The 16,173-nt window shown below is 40.0% G+C and overlaps 1 protein-coding gene across 2 annotated transcripts in view; it reads left to right on the top strand.

Annotated features, from left to right (window-relative positions):
• atrnl1a (attractin-like 1a) overlaps nt 1-16,173 on the top strand; it is a 398,015-nt gene that overhangs the window by 258,497 nt on the left and 123,345 nt on the right. The window lies entirely within an intron of this gene.

Genomic DNA, 16,173 nt, shown 5'->3' with positions numbered 1-16,173 from the left:
TAAGCCTTTCACCCACTCCTCCAGCTAATTGGTGACACCACAATTCAGTTTAGCCCAATTACTCTCTCTCTCTCTCTCTCTCGTCAATTAGCATTCATCCACCTGTTGTTTTTCCTTCTTTGCTCCACTCCTGTCAGGACAGAAGCTGTCCACCAAGCTGAAGCATCACATGAGTATGCTCATATCAGGGATGATGTCATTAATATTCTGAATACCTGAGCTCAAGTGGTTGGCTATTGGAGGCAATTAATTTGACTTCTCCAACTGACTAAAGCTCATTCTCCCACTCATCATTTGGGTGTAATTGGGCTTTTATCCTCTGTCCCTATCAGAGAGATTGGAATACAAGATGCACACATTACTGTCTCATAAACATAAGCAGGATAGAGCAGGGTGACAAACAGTTGCAGCAAGTGACTTTGATTCTATGTATTTCTGTATTTACATTCACTGTGCACATTATTAGGAACACTATGGTCCTAATAATGTGCTCAATGTGCTCTTCTGCTGTTTTAGCTGATTCGCCTTGAGGCGTGTTGTATTCAGAGATGATATTCTGCTCACTACAATTGTATAGTGGTTATCTGAGTTACTGTAGCCTTTCTGTAAGCTTGAACCAGTCTGGCCATTCTCTGTTGTCCTCTCTCATCAACAAGGTGTTTCCATCTGCAGAACTGCCCCTCACTGGATATTTTTATTTTAAATTTTTTTGGCACCATTCTGAGCAAAATTTAGATACTGTTGAGTGTGAAAATCCCAGAAGATCAGCAGTTACAGAGATACTCAAACCAGCCATTCTGGCACCAACAATAATGCCACTGTTGAAAGCACTGAGATAAAAAAAATTTCTCCATTCTGGATGTAACATTAACTGAAGCTCCTGACCTGTATATGAATGATTTTATGCATTATACTCCTGCCACACGATTGGCTGATTAGATAATCGCATGAATAAGTAAGTGTACAGGTGTTCCTAATAAAGTGCTCAGTGAATGTATATATCCTTACTTGGCTCAGCTCAGGTTGTCTGGTTCTCTGTATTGATTGTATAATCACTGTAGGCTGTGTGCTCTCTCTGGTGGTTTTGGTGGATTGGCGCTCCTTTATCCTTCAGACTGTTGCTGCTGCCTGCACATATCAATACTACAAGCAGATCATACTCTACAAGTATACACTGACAAATACAGGTGAATTTGTAAAGGGAGAAGGGGAACAAGGTAAAGGAGGAGGGATAGGGAAGCCACCCAATGGCCCAAGGATGGTATCCATTGGCATGGCTGAAGGTCTCCTGCGTGTTCTGTCTTATCGTGTGCATTAAGTTTAAGTTATTTTGTTCCAATTAAATAACTACATTATTAATTTTATGATCCCCGTTTATTTTATCTGACTCCAATTATAAAAGTTTCCAAGGATATATTAATGTTCCAATCTTAGTTATTATTATTAAATTTGGTTTAACATTTGATCATCGTATTTAACTCTATTTTATATTGTACTCATTCATTCGGATTCCTGTCGCTTAGAGAGTCTCGCTCTGGCCGTGTACGCGGATCTCACAGTCACAAATACGCCAGTATTGGTCATTAAAACAGTTATTGACTAAATACTAATTAGATGGGTCCTCATGCTTGCCCTTTTACATAAAAGTATTTTGTTTAGTCCCCTTAGATAGTAAACACTTAATTAGAGTAACATTATTTCTACCCAGAGGTCATGACCATTAAATTTACAAAGATAGACCAACAATACCTAAGTTAAAATAACTTTATATAATCATGCCATAGTTTCCTATGTACACTTAGCTAGAAAATATTACAATAACCAGACTTCACCCTGTTAAGGCTTGGCCGACAACATCATGTTGTCCTAAATTGAAATTCCATATCGAGCCTGTACATTCTAAGTACACTAGAAATAATGCCAATTTGTTAGTCGGAGCTCTAAAGTCTCAGTCGGTGTGCCCAATGCTCCACTCAGAACTGAGCTTTAGTCCGCTACTAACCTGGTCGTAGATTTGCGGAAACATGGACTTAACGTATTCTACTAAAGACAATAGTTTCAGAGTAAATCAGAATAAACTCAAATGTAACAATTTATTTACCAGGTAAAATAATACATTCATCAATTCCAATTAGACAATAATAAGTCAAATGTAGACATTTTATCAGTGAACCAAGCATAATAATATAATTAATGTTGCATTCCATTCAAACATTTACCAAACATAAGAAATTCAAATTGCAATTATCTGGTAGAGAAAAACTACACACCTTGTTTTCTGTGTGGGTCTTCTGGCTACAGAGACCCTGATTCCTTTGTCGTCTTTCCCTAAATACCAAATGATTCTATTGTTATTTCATGATGTTATTTAGGATCTGGTTTTACAATTTAGGGGGTTGCAAGCAAGTTCTTTGAAGCTTGCATTTATGTTTACAAAGAATTCCATATGGTTCCTGTAGGAGGGACATACTGATACTTACAGAATTCTGCTAAACTCTGAAACCTTACTAGTGACTTGATTTTGCTGGAACGGAATGAGACGTTGTTACCAGTTGCAATGAGATATTTCAAATGATACCAAATATGCATGATCAAAAACTTTTTACAGAGTTTTATGATGTTGGTTCTCGCAGAATTCTTTGACTTATACCGGAGGTGATGCAGACAATTTTGTGCCAGTCTTACAAATTCATGCGGGGTTCAGACATAGTCTATACATGAATACATATCCATTTATAATAGAGAGAAAGGAACCAAGACAGATAATGGCAATAATGTGCCATACTAATTGTCCATTAAAATGCCACATGCAGTTTATAAAAGCCACTTTTAACCAGTAGGGTACTTACAGTGTTGTTTTAGTGCCAGGTTATAATATTATTATTAATATATATATATATATATATATACACACAGTTGTGCTCAAAAGTTTGCACACCCTGGCAGAAATTGTGAAATTTTGGCATTGATTTTGAAAATATGACTGATCATGCAAAAAAAACTGTCTTTTATTTAAGGATAGTGATCATATAAGCCATTTATTATCACATAGTTTTTTGGCTCCTTTTTAAATCATAATGATAAAGAAATCACCCAAATGGTCCTGATCAAAAGTGTTCATACCCTTGAATGTTTGGCCTTGTTACAGACACACAAGGTGACACACACAGGTTTAAATGGCAATTAAAGGTTAACTTCCCACACCTGTGACTTTTTAAATTGCATTTAGTGTCTTTGTGTATAAATTGTCAATGAGTTTGTTAGTTCTCACGTGGTTGCACAGAGAAGGCTAGATACTGAGCCATGGGGAGCAGAAAAGAACTGTCAAAAGACCTGCGTAACAAGGTAATGGATCTTTATAAAGATGGAAAAGGATATAAAAAGATATCCAAAGCCTTGAAAATGCCAGTCAGTTCTGTTCAATCACTTAAGAAGTGGAAAATTCGGGGATCTCTTGATACCAAGCCAAGGTCAGGTAGACCAAGAAAGATTTCAGCCACAACTGCCAGAAGAATTGTTCGGGGTACAAAGAAAATGTCACAGGTAACCTCAGGAGAAATACAGGCTGCTCTGGAAAAAGGCGGTGTGGTTGTTTCAAGGAGCACAATACGACGATACTTGAACAAAAATGAGCTGCATGGTCAAGTTGCCAGAAAGAAGCCAATGCCACAAAAAAGCTTGGTTACAATATGCCTGACAACACCTCGACATGCCTCACAGCATCTGGCACACTGTAATTTGGAGTGACGAGACCAAAATAGAGCTTTGTGGTCACAACCATAAGCGCTATGTTTGGAGAGGGGTCAACAAGGCCTATAGTGAAAAGAATACCATCTCCACTGTGAAGCATGGTGGTGGTTCACTGATGTTTTAGGGGTGTGTGAGCCCTAAAGGTATGGGGAATCTTGTGAAAATTGATGGCAAGATGAATGCAGCATGTTATCTGAAAATACTGGCAGACAATTTGCATTCTTCTGCACGAAAGCTGCGCATGGGACACTCTTGGACTTTTCAGCACGACAATGACCCTAAGCACAAGGACAAGTTATCCCTCCAGTGGTTACAGCAGAAAAAGTTGAAGGATCTGGAGTGGCCATCACAGTCTTCTGACCTTAATATCATCGAGCCACTCTGGGGAGATCTCAAACGTGCGGTTCATGCAAGACGACCAAAGAATTTGCATGACCTGGAGGCATTTTGCCAAGATGAATGGGCAGCTATACCACCTGCAAGAATTTGGGGCCTTAGAGACAACTATTACAAAAGACTGCACGCTGTCATTGATACTAAAGTGGGCAATACACAGTATTAAGAACTAAGGGTATGCAGACTTTTGAACAGGGGTCATTTCATTTTTTTCTTTGTTGCTATGTTTTGTTTTATGATTGTGCCATTCTGTTATAACCTACAGTTGAAAATGAATCCCATAAGAAATAAAAGAAATGTGTTTTGCCTGCTCACTCATGTTTTCTTTAAAAATGGTATATATATTACCAATTCTCCAAGGGTATGCAAACTTTTGAGCACAACCGTATATATATATATATATATATATATATATATATATATATATATATATATATATATATACAGGTGCATCTCAATAAATTAGAATGTCGTGGAAAAGTTCATTTATTTCAGTAATTCAACTCAAATTGTGAAACTCGTGTATTAAATAAATTCAGTGCACACAGACTGAAGTAGTTTAAGTCTTTGGTTCTTTTAATTGTGATGATTTTGGCTCACATTTAACAAAAACCCACCAATTCACTATCTCAAAAAATTAGAATATGGTGACATGCCAATCAGCTAATCAACTCAAAACACCTGCAAAGGTTTCCTGAGCCTTCAAAATGGTCTCTCAGTTTGGTTCACTAGGCTACACAATCATGGGGAAGACTGCTGATCTGACAGTTGTCCAGAAGACAATCATTGACACCCTTCACAAGGAGGGTAAACCACAAACATTCATTGCCAAAGAAGCTGGCTGTTCACAGAGTGCTGTATCCAAGCATGTTAACAGAAAGTTGAGTGGAAGGAAAAAGTGTGGAAGAAAAAGATGCACAACCAACCGAGAGAACCGCAGCCTTATGAGGATTGTCAAGCAAAATTGATTCAAGAATTTGGGTGAACTTCACAAGGAATGGACTGAGGCTGGGGTCAAGGCATCAAGAGCCACCACACACAGACATGTCAAGGAATTTGGCTACAGTTGTCATATATTCCTCTTGTTAAGCCACTCCTGAACCACAGACAACATCAGAGGCATCTTACCTGGGCTAAGGAGAAGAAGAACTGGACTGTTGCCCAGTGGTCCAAAGTCCTCTTTTCAGATGAGAGCAAGTTTTGTATTTCATTTGGAAACCAAGGTCCTAGAGTCTGGAGGAAGGGTGGAGAAGCTCATAGCCCAAGTTGCTTGAAGTCCAGTGTTAAGTTTCCACAGTCTGTGATGATTTGGGGTGCAATGTCATCTGCTGGTGTTGGTCCATTATGTTTTTTGAAAACCAAAGTCACTGCACCCATTTACCAAGAAATCTTGGAGCACTTCATGGTTCCTTTTGCTGACTAGCTTTTTAAAGATGCTGATTTCATTTTCCAGCAGGATTTGGCACCTGCCCACACTGCCAAAAGCACCAAAAGTTGGTTAAATGACCATGGTGTTGGTGTGCTTGACTGGCCAGCAAACTCACCAGACCTGAACCCATAGAGAATCTATGGGGTATTGTCAAGAGGAAAATGAGAAACGAGAGACCAAAAAATGCAGATGAGCTGAAGGCCACTGTCAAAGAAACCTGGGCATCCATACCACCTCAGCAGTGCCACAAACTGATCACCTCCATGCCACGCCGAATTGAGGCAGTAATTAAAGCAAAAGGAGCCCCTACCAAGTATTGAGTACATGTACAGTAAATGAACATACTTTCCAGAAGGCCAACAATTCACTAAAAATGTTTTTTTTATTGGTCTTATGATGTATTCTAATTTGTTGAGATAGTGAATTGGTGGGTTTTTGTTAAATGTGAGCCAAAATCATCACAATTAAAAGAACCAAAGACTTAAACTACTTCAGTCTGTGTGCACTGAATTTATTTAATACACGAGTTTCACAATTTGAGTTGAATTACTGAAATAAATGAACTTTTCCACGACATTCTAATTTATTGAGATGCACCTGTATATATATATATATATATATATATATATATATATATATATATATATATATATATATTATAACCTGGGACTAAAACAACACTGTAAGTACCCTACTGGTTAAAAGTGTTTTTTATAAACTGCATGTGGCATTTTAATGGACAATTAGTATGGCACATTATTGCCATTGTCTGTCTCTGGGGAGATCTTAAACGTGCGGTTCATGCAAGATGACCAAAGACTTTACATGACCTGGAGGCATTTTGCCAAGACGAATGGGCAGCTATACCACCTGCCATTATGCTCAAAAGTTTGCATACCCTTGGAGACTTGGTAATATATGTACCATATATATATATATATATATATATATATATATATATATATACACTACCGTTCAAAAGTTTGGGGTGACTTGCCTGAAAAGTTTCTCATGATCTTAAAAACCTTTTGATCTGAAGGCGTATGCTTAAATGTTTGAAATTAGTTTTGTAGACAAAAATATAATTGTGCCAACATATTAATATTTTTAATTACAAAACTAAAATTTTATTTAAAAAAAAAAGTTTTTGAAATGGATGACTTAGACTGAATAATTAAGAAAAGCAGCCACTAAGTGCCCAGCATATAGATAGGAACTCATTCAGTACTGTTTAAAAAGCGTCCCAGGCTGATTCCTCATGAAGCTGGTCGAGAAAATGTCAAGAGTACATTTCTGCAAAATCTAGGCAAAGGGTGGCCACTTTGAAGATGCTAAAATATAACATAGTTTTGATTTATTTTGGATTTTTTTAGTCACAACATAATTCCCATATTTCCATTTCTATTATTCCATAGTTGTGATGACTTTACTATTATTCTAAAATGTGAAAAATAATAATAATAAAGAATGAGTAAGTGACCCTAAACTTTTGAACAGTTGTGTGTACAACAACAGTAGTGTGTTAACATGCTGTTAACATCATGATGGTGCCGCGGATGGCCATCTCGGTCTATAGAGTGCTTCTATTGTTTTGTTGTTTTTGTTTGTTTGTCCTTTGTTTAGTAATCTTTTTCCAGTCAGTTTTACCAGAGACGAACTGCTGAACATTCGACAGCATATACCAGTCAATCTTTTCCTGGATTTTGAATATTCGGACGTTTTGTTTGACATTTTAGTCGGAGGCACGGCTGTGATGTTTAAACATGCTATGAGACGCAGGCGAGGGAGACGAACAGGCATGCTGGTCAAGCTCCGTCAGCGGGGCTTTCGAACAACGCTGCCGAGCATTCATCTAGTGAATCTCCGCTCTCTCCCTAACAAAACGGATGAACTACATCTCCTCACCCGCACAAACAAGGACTTTTCAACCTCTGCTGCCTTGTGCTCCTCAGAAACCTGGCTGAGTGAAGCCATTCCGGACAGTGCGTTACATCTGCCGGGCTTTCAGCTGTTCAGAGTGGATCGTCTCGCGGAGTTAACGGGGAAAACGAGAGGCAGTGGAACATGCTTTTACGTCAATGAAAGTTGGTGTACAGATGTAACAATGTTAAAGAAGATGTACTGTCCTAATTTGGAAATGCTCTTTATTAACTGTTAGCCTTTCTACTTGCCGTGGAAGTTTTCCTCGTTTATTCTGGTGAGTGTGTATATCATGCCAAACGTGTGTTTGAATGCCGCGCTGCAACAGTTGGCTGATCAAATCACAGACACAGAACAACAATACCCGGACTCAGTTATTATTATTCTTGGGGATTTTAACAAAGCAAACCTCAGCAATCAGCACATTACATACCCTGTAGTAAGGACTGTAAAGAGATGGACCAACAAAGCAGAGCTGGAACTACAAGCCTGCTTTGACTGCACGGGCTGGAATGTATTTGAGGCTGCAGCCTCAGACCTGGACGAGCTCACAGATACTATTACATCATATATCAGTTTCTGTGAGGATATGTGCATTCCTACTAGGACTTATTTAACATTTAACAATGACAAACCATGGTTTACAGCAGAACTCAGGCAGCTTCGTCAGGCCAAAGAGGATGCTTACAGAGTTGGGGATAAAGTCTTGTACAGTCAGTCCAGGAACACACTGAATAAGGGAATCAGAGTGGCTAAAAGAAGATACTCTGAGAAGCTGAAAAACAAGTTTTCAGATAACGACCCTGCATCAGTGTGGAGTGGCATGAAACAACTTTCGAATTACAGGACTCCTACCACCAACCCTGTGGTGGACCATCAACTGGCTAACGACCTGAATGTGTTCTACTGTAGATTTGAAAGGCCCAATCTCACACTCCACTCCCACTCTGACCTTCACTTCACACAAACACCAACACCTCCTGCAACCCCCCTCCTCCCCCCTCCTGCTACTCAACCTGCACTTAAGATCTGTGAAGATGATGTGAGCCGTGTCTTTCGAAAACAAAGGATAAGGAAAGCACAGGGCCCAGATGGCATTTCACTTACATGTCTTAGATCCTGTGCTAACTAGCAGGCCCCCATCTTCACACAGATCTTCAATAGATCACTGGAGCAGTGTGAAGTCCCATGCTGCTTCAAATGTTCCACTATCATCCCCATCCCAAAGAAACCAAAAATCACAGGATTTAACGACTACAGACCTGTCGCCCTGATGTCTGTGGTCATGAAGTCATTTGAGAGACTGGTGTTGGCCCACCTGAAGGACATCAATTTGCTTATCGAGCAAACAGGTCTGTGGATGATGCAGTCAACATGGGATTGCATCTTATCTTGCAACATCTGGACAGACCAGGGACATATGCAATGATCCTTTTTGTGGAATTCAGTTCAGCTTTCAACACCATCATCCCAGCTATTCTCCGGACTAAATTACACCAACTCTCTGTTCCCATGTCTATCTGTCAGTGGATTACCAGCTTTCTGATGGACAGGCAGCAGCTTGTGAGCAGGGGAAATTCACTTCCAGCACCTGTACAATCAGCACAGGTGCCCCCCAGGGATGTGTGCTCTCCCGACTACTCTTCTCCCTTTACACCAACAACTGCCTCGCCAAGGACCCCTCTGTCAAGCTCCTGAAGTTTGCAGACGACACCACTGTCATCGGCCTCATCCGAGATGACGATGAGTCTGCATACAGAAGGGAGGTTAAACAGCTGGCTGTCTGGTGTAGTCAAACAACCTTGAGCTGAGCATGCTCAAAATGGTGGAAATGATTGTGGACTTTAGGAGGAACCCCCCAACACTGTCCCCCCTCACCATTCTAAACAGCACTGTGGCAGCAGTGGAGTCATTCAGGTTCCTGGGCACTACCATCTCACAGGACCTGAAGTGGGAGACCCACATTGACTCCACTGCGAAAAAGGCCCAGCAGAGGTTGTACTTCCTTCGCCAGCTGAGGAAGATCAACCTGCCACAAGCGCTGCTGATACAGTTCTACTCAGCGGTCATTGAGTCTGTCCTCTGCACTTCAATAACTGTCTGGTTTGGTTCAGCTATGAAATCAGACATCAGAAGACTGCAAAGGACAGTTCGGACTGCTCAGAGGATTATTGGTTGCCCCCTACCCCCCTTCAAGAACTATACACTTCCAGAGTGAGGAAAAAGGCTGTAAAAATCACTCTGGACCCCACTCACCCTGCCCACTACCTTTTTGAACTGTTGCCTTCTGGCCGACACTTCAGAGCTCTGAGCACCAGTACCGTCAGGTACAGGAACAGTTTTTTCCCCCAGGCTATCCATCTCATGAACAGTTAGAACTGACCCTTTGAGCAATAATTAATGTGCAGTACACAGCTTAGTCTTTTTATATTATCCAACACATCCTACCTCATCTGCCATTACATTCCCTTGCACTGTAGATAACCGATTTGTATTTAGATTTGCACTACGTATGTGTATGTGTGTGTGTGTGTGTATGTATGTATGTATGTATGTATGTATGTATATGTATGTGTGTGTATGTATGTATGTGTGTGTATATATATATATATTGTCTATTGTGTATTCTATATATACATTTTTATTTTCAATATTTATCTATTTTTTATTCAATTTTAATTATTTTTTAAAAGACTTGTTGCTGTTTTTTGTAATGTTGTGTACTGGAAGCTCCTGTCACCAAGACAAATTCCTTGTATGTGTAAGCATATTTGGCAATAAAGCTCATTCTGATTCTGATATATATATATATATATATATATATATATATATATATATATATATATATTTATTTTATTGAGAAAGTTGTAATACATTATTCTTAGCATAAAATCGTATCATTACAACTTTATTCTCAAAGCATTAATACTTTGATCTCATGACTTTGTTCTCATAATTTTAATTTTATTTCCAAAATATTACTTTAAACTTGTATTTCTATGATTTTATTAGCATAAAATGATAAATTTAATCTCGCAATGATATGACTTTAATCTCAGAATTCTTTGACGTTATTGTCATAATGGGTACTTTTTCAGCAAAATATTACTACTTTAATTTTGTAATTACATAGTTACGACTTTATTTTTGAAACTTTATTTTGAGACTTTATTCTCGTAAAATGCCTATTACAAGACTGTTGTCATAACATTACAATGTTATTCTTGTAAAATGACGAAACAGTTGAGTTTGTTTTTTTTCAAATTATGGCCTGAATTCCTTAAAAAATTATTTAAAAAAATTATTTTCATATAATGCCCACAGAGGTGCGCCAAAAGTGAGTTGTGAAGCAAGTTGTTTTCAGCTGTACAGGCTGTAATACAGTAAAGACAAATGCATATTCTATAAACCGAACCCCCTAATCCTAACTGTCAGTGGAGGAAAAATGTTATGTCAGATGGGAAATGCAACCTCTGAATCGTGCTTGTCACTTTATGCAAACACAATTACTTCCTGGTTTCAACACGAGATCCAAAACCTGGGTCTCCCACGCTACACCACAGGGGAAGGAAATCATGCAGGAGTCAATGCAAAGATGTCTGACAGGAGATGCCACTTGTCAATTAGTCAGCATAATGTGGCCGATCCTAGGGTACTGGTACTCCCGGAAACAACATGCTGACTTCCCGTGTGATCATGTTCTTAAATACCCTTTAATGCTTTAAAATAAATAATAGGATATTAAAGTGTACCCTTTTTGTGGAAAGTGTCAAAAATCTCCCAATAAACAAACAGTTCATGCAAAGCTTTGGATATGACACATGGTACAACAGGCCAATTCCATGTGCTCAGACTTGCTGTGAAAGATTTCAACAGGATATTTGTCATACTGCTTAAAAAAAATCTGCTTTCACAACTTTCTTAGTGAAAGTGCACTCGCATTATTGAGCTTTATTCTCTGCCCATTAGAACCATTATCCAGCAGTTTAAGGATTAATTGCCCTCATCAGTAATAGATGTAATAAGAGACCTCTGCCTTGTGCTGATTGGGTTTTGAAATATGGTAAATGAAATGGTCGAAAAGGCAGTTTCAGTCTCTTGCGTTACCTCAACTACACTCTGATTAGTCCAGTGCTAATTTTAGCGTTTATATGATGCAGAAAAAAAAGGAAAATATTAGAGCTCCCTAAGAATTCCCCAATTTGTGCACTTGCAGTATGATCACCATCACTTTGCATGATGACCAAGTGGACGTTTGCTGCCATTGGTGCGTTAAAACATTTCTATGGTGCAAATTTAAATTTCAGTCATATAGAATCCCATGTATTTTATTATTTGCAGAACATCACAAAGCCTCTGATTGTCTAATTTGAGATTGAACATTATTCCCCTAGGCATAGTTGATGGTATGTATTTGTAATAACACTGACTGAAAGGAGCTCTGTTTGAGTGTAAAAGATGGGAAGATGACATTGCCCCCACATTCTTCCTTATCCTTTGATGTTCATGTCAGTATATTGAATATAATGTATTGGGTGAAAAGGACAGAGTACTGTCAAAGTGCACACAGAATGATGTTGAGATCTGATACGTGACTATATTAAAGAAGTGTAATTGGCTATAGACTAGTTTTAATATATAAACTCAGAAAAAAAGAAACGTCCCTTATTCAGGACACTGTATTTTAAAGATAATTCTGTAAAAATCCAAATAACTTTAGAGATCTTTATTGTAAAGGGTTTAAACAATGTTTGCCATGCTTGTTCAATGAACCATAAACAATTAATGAACATGCACCTGAAGAACAGTCATTAAAACACTAACAGCTTACAGACGGTAGGTAATTAAGGTCTCAGTTATAAAAACTTAGGACACTAAAGAGACCTTTCTACTGACTCTGAAAAACACCAAAAGAAAGATGCCCAGGGTCCCTGCTCATCTGCGTGAATGTGCCTTAGGCATGCTGCATGGAGGCATGAGGACTGCAGATGTGGCCAGGGCAATAAATTGCAATGTCCGTACTGTGAGACACCTAAGACAGTGCTACAGGGAGACAGGAAGGACAGCTGATCATCCTCACAGTGGCAGACCACGTGTAACAACACCTGCACAGGATTGGTACATCTGAATATCACACCTGCGGGACAGGTACAGGATGGCAACAACAACTGCCCGAGTTACACCAGGAATGCACAATCCCTCCATCAGTGCTCAGACTGTCCACAATAGGCTGAGAGAGGCTGGACTGAGGGCTTGTAAGCCTGTTGTAAGGCAGGTCCTTACCAGACATCACCGGCAACAATGTCGCCTATGGGCACAAACCAACCTTCGCTGGACCAGACAGGACTGGCAAAAAGTGCTCTTCACTGATGAGTCACGGTTTTGTCTCACCAGGGGTGATGGTCGGACTCGTGTTTTCGTTGAAGGAATGAGCTTAACACCAAGGCCTGTACTCTGGAGCAGGATCGATTTGGAGGTGGAGGGTCCATCATGGTCTGGGGCGGTGTGTCACAGCATCATTGGACTGAGCTTGTTGTCATTGTTGGCAATCTCAACACTGTGCATTACAGGGAAGACATCCTCCTCCCTCATGTGGTACCCTTTCTGCAGGCTCATCCTGACATGACCCTCCAGCATGACAGTGCCACCAGCCATACTGCTCATTCTGTGCATGATTTCCTGCAAGACAGGAATGTCAGTGTTCTGCCATGGCCAGTGAAGAGCCCAGATCTCAATCCCATTGAGCACGTCTGGGACCTGCTGGATCGGAGGGTGAGGGCTAGGGCCATTCCCCCCTGAAATGTCCGGGAACTTGCAAGTGCCTTGGTGGAAGAGTGTGATAACATCTCACAGCAAGAACTGGCAAATCTGGTGCAGTCCATGAGGAGGAGATGCACTGCAGTACTTAATGCAGCTGGTGGCCACACCAGATACTGACTGTTACTTTTGATTTTGATCCTCACTTTGTTCAGGGACACATTATTCCATTTCTGTTAGTCACATGTCTGTGAAACTTGTTCAGTTTATGTCTTAGTTGTTGAATCTTTTTATGTTCATACAAATATTTACACGTTAAGTTTGCTGAAAATAAAAGCAGTTGAAAGTGAGAGGACGTTTCTTTTTTGCTGAGTTTAGTTTTAAAGGAATAGTTCACCCAAAAATATAAATTCTGTCATTATTTACTCACCGTCATGTCATTCCAAAGTCAGATGCTGTTGTCAAGTCATTTCTACTTGTATAGCGCTTTTCACAACACACATTGTTTCAAAGCAGCTTTACAGAAAATTATGCTGTAACAGAAAATTGTGCTGTAATGTCTTAAAGTCCTAATTGAGCTGTTTAAATGAAAAATGTATTTGTCTTTATGCCCCTTGTGAACAAGCCAAAGGTGACTATGACAAGGAACCCTAAACTCCATAAGATGTTATATACAAAAAAACAAAACAAAACAAAAAAAATCCTTGGGAGAAACCAGGCTCAGTTTGGTGAGCCAGTTCTCCTCTGGCTAGAAAATGAAAACAACTTTGAAGAATGTGCAAGCACTTCTTTTTAGTACAACCACTGTCACCGTGGTCATCAAGGTCCAAAAAAAAAAAAAAAAAAAAGTTAAAAAAACAACAACAACATAAAGCAACATAGGAGTAGACCATATTAATTCTAAGCAATATTCCATATAATTTAATGCCATTTTAGCTTTTTTGTAAGGCTTTTTTTTCTAAATTTAGGTCATTATTCGCTGAATTTTTTTTTTTTGCTGAAAAACATCACTCTTCATATGCGTTTTGATGCATCTAAAGGCACCATATTTGGATTGAAAGCAAGCATGACAGATATTAAACAGAAATAAAAGTTTAAGCCCTGTTTTACATGATATTGGTCTCAATTTTTCAGCATTATGCATAGTAACAGCTATCCAAGCTTTGCTTGCACAAGTTAGCAAACATTAACACTAAATTACAGAAATACTTAGTGATTTTGTTGCAAAATCAAGCAATAATGTGTCTCAGAGGTGATCATCTTTTCTAGCCGGTGACAATTTGATTGTGAGGAATAACACTCGGTCCTCCCACATGGCAGGCTAACATTCTAAAACTGGTTCACCAGTGCTTTGTCATGTACAGCAGCAGCAGATACTGGCCATGAACTGAGGATGAAATAAGAGTGAAAACATAATATAAAAACATAATCACTTCACACAAACACCAACACCTCCTGCAACCCCCCTCCCCCCTCCCCCCTTTCTACTCAACCTACACGTAAGATCTGAGAAGAGGAAGTGTGCCGGGTCTTCTGGAAACAAAATACAAGGAAAGCACGGGGCCCAGACGGTGTTTCACCCACTTGTCTAAAACCCTGTGCTGACCAGCTGGCCCCCAACTTCACACAGATCTTCAACAGATCACTGGAGCAGTGTGAAGTTCCCCGCTGCTTCAAAGGCTCCACTATCATCCCTGTCCCAAAGAAACCCAAGATCAAAGGACTTAATGACTACTGACCCATCGCTCTGATGTCTGTGGTCATGAAGTCATTTGAGAGACTGGTGTTGGCCCACCTGAAGGACTGGACCCTTTCTAGATTCCCTTCAATTTGCTAATAGAGCAAACAGGTCTGTGGATGATGCAGTCAACATGGGATTGCATCATATCCTGCAACATCTGAACAGACCAGGGACATATGCAAGGATCCTTTTGTGGACTTCATTTCAGCTTTCAACACCATCATCCCAGCTCTCCTATGGAATAAATTAACCCAGCTCTCTGTTCCCACGTCTATCTGTCATTGGATAACCAGCTTTCTGATGGACAGGCAGCAGCTAGTGAGACTAGGGAAATTCACTTCCAGCATATGTACGATCAGCACAGGTGCCCCCCATGGATATGTGCTCTCCCCACTACTCTTCTCCCTGTATACCAACGACTGCGCCGCCAAGGACTCCTCTGACAAGCTCCTGAAGATTGCAGATGACACTACTGTCATCAGCCTCATCCAAGATGACGATGAGTCTGCATACAGAAGGGAGGTTGAACGACTGGCTCACTAGTGCAGTCATAGCAACCTGGAGCTCAGCATGCTCAAAACAGTGGAGATGATTGTGGACTTTAGGAGGAACACCCCAACATTGACCCTGCTCACTGTTCTGAACAGCACTGTGGCAGCAGTGGAGTCATTCAGGTTCCTGGGCACTACCATCTCACAGGACCTGAAGTGGGAGACCCACATTGACTCCATTGTGAAAAAGGCCCAGCTGAGGTTGTACTTCCTTTGCCAGTTGAGGAAGTTCAACCTGTCACAGGCGCTGCTGATACAGATCTACTCAGCAGTCATTCAGTCTGTCCTCTGCACTTCAGTAACTGTCTGGTTTGGTTCAACAAGATATCAGACATCAGAAGACTACAAAGGACAGATCGGACTGCTGAGCGGATTATTGTTTGCCCCTTGCCCTCCCTTCAAGTACATTTCTAGAGTGAGGAAAAGGACTGTTAAAATCACTCTGGATCCCACTCACCCAGCCCACTACCTTTTTGAACTGTTGCCTTCTGGCCGATACTACAGAGCACTGAGAACCAGAACCATCAGGCACAAGAACAGTTTTTTCCCTCAGGTTATCCATCTCATGAATAGTTAAAATTATTCTATAATTACATGCAATACACAGCCTAGTCAGTTATATTATTTAA

The sequence above is a fragment of the Myxocyprinus asiaticus genome, chromosome 21, assembly GCF_019703515.2.
Source record: "Myxocyprinus asiaticus isolate MX2 ecotype Aquarium Trade chromosome 21, UBuf_Myxa_2, whole genome shotgun sequence".
Lineage (NCBI taxonomy): Eukaryota > Metazoa > Chordata > Actinopteri > Cypriniformes > Catostomidae > Myxocyprinus > Myxocyprinus asiaticus.
Note: the sequence above shows the minus strand (reverse complement) of the source record. Positions and strands in the feature narration are given on the sequence as shown.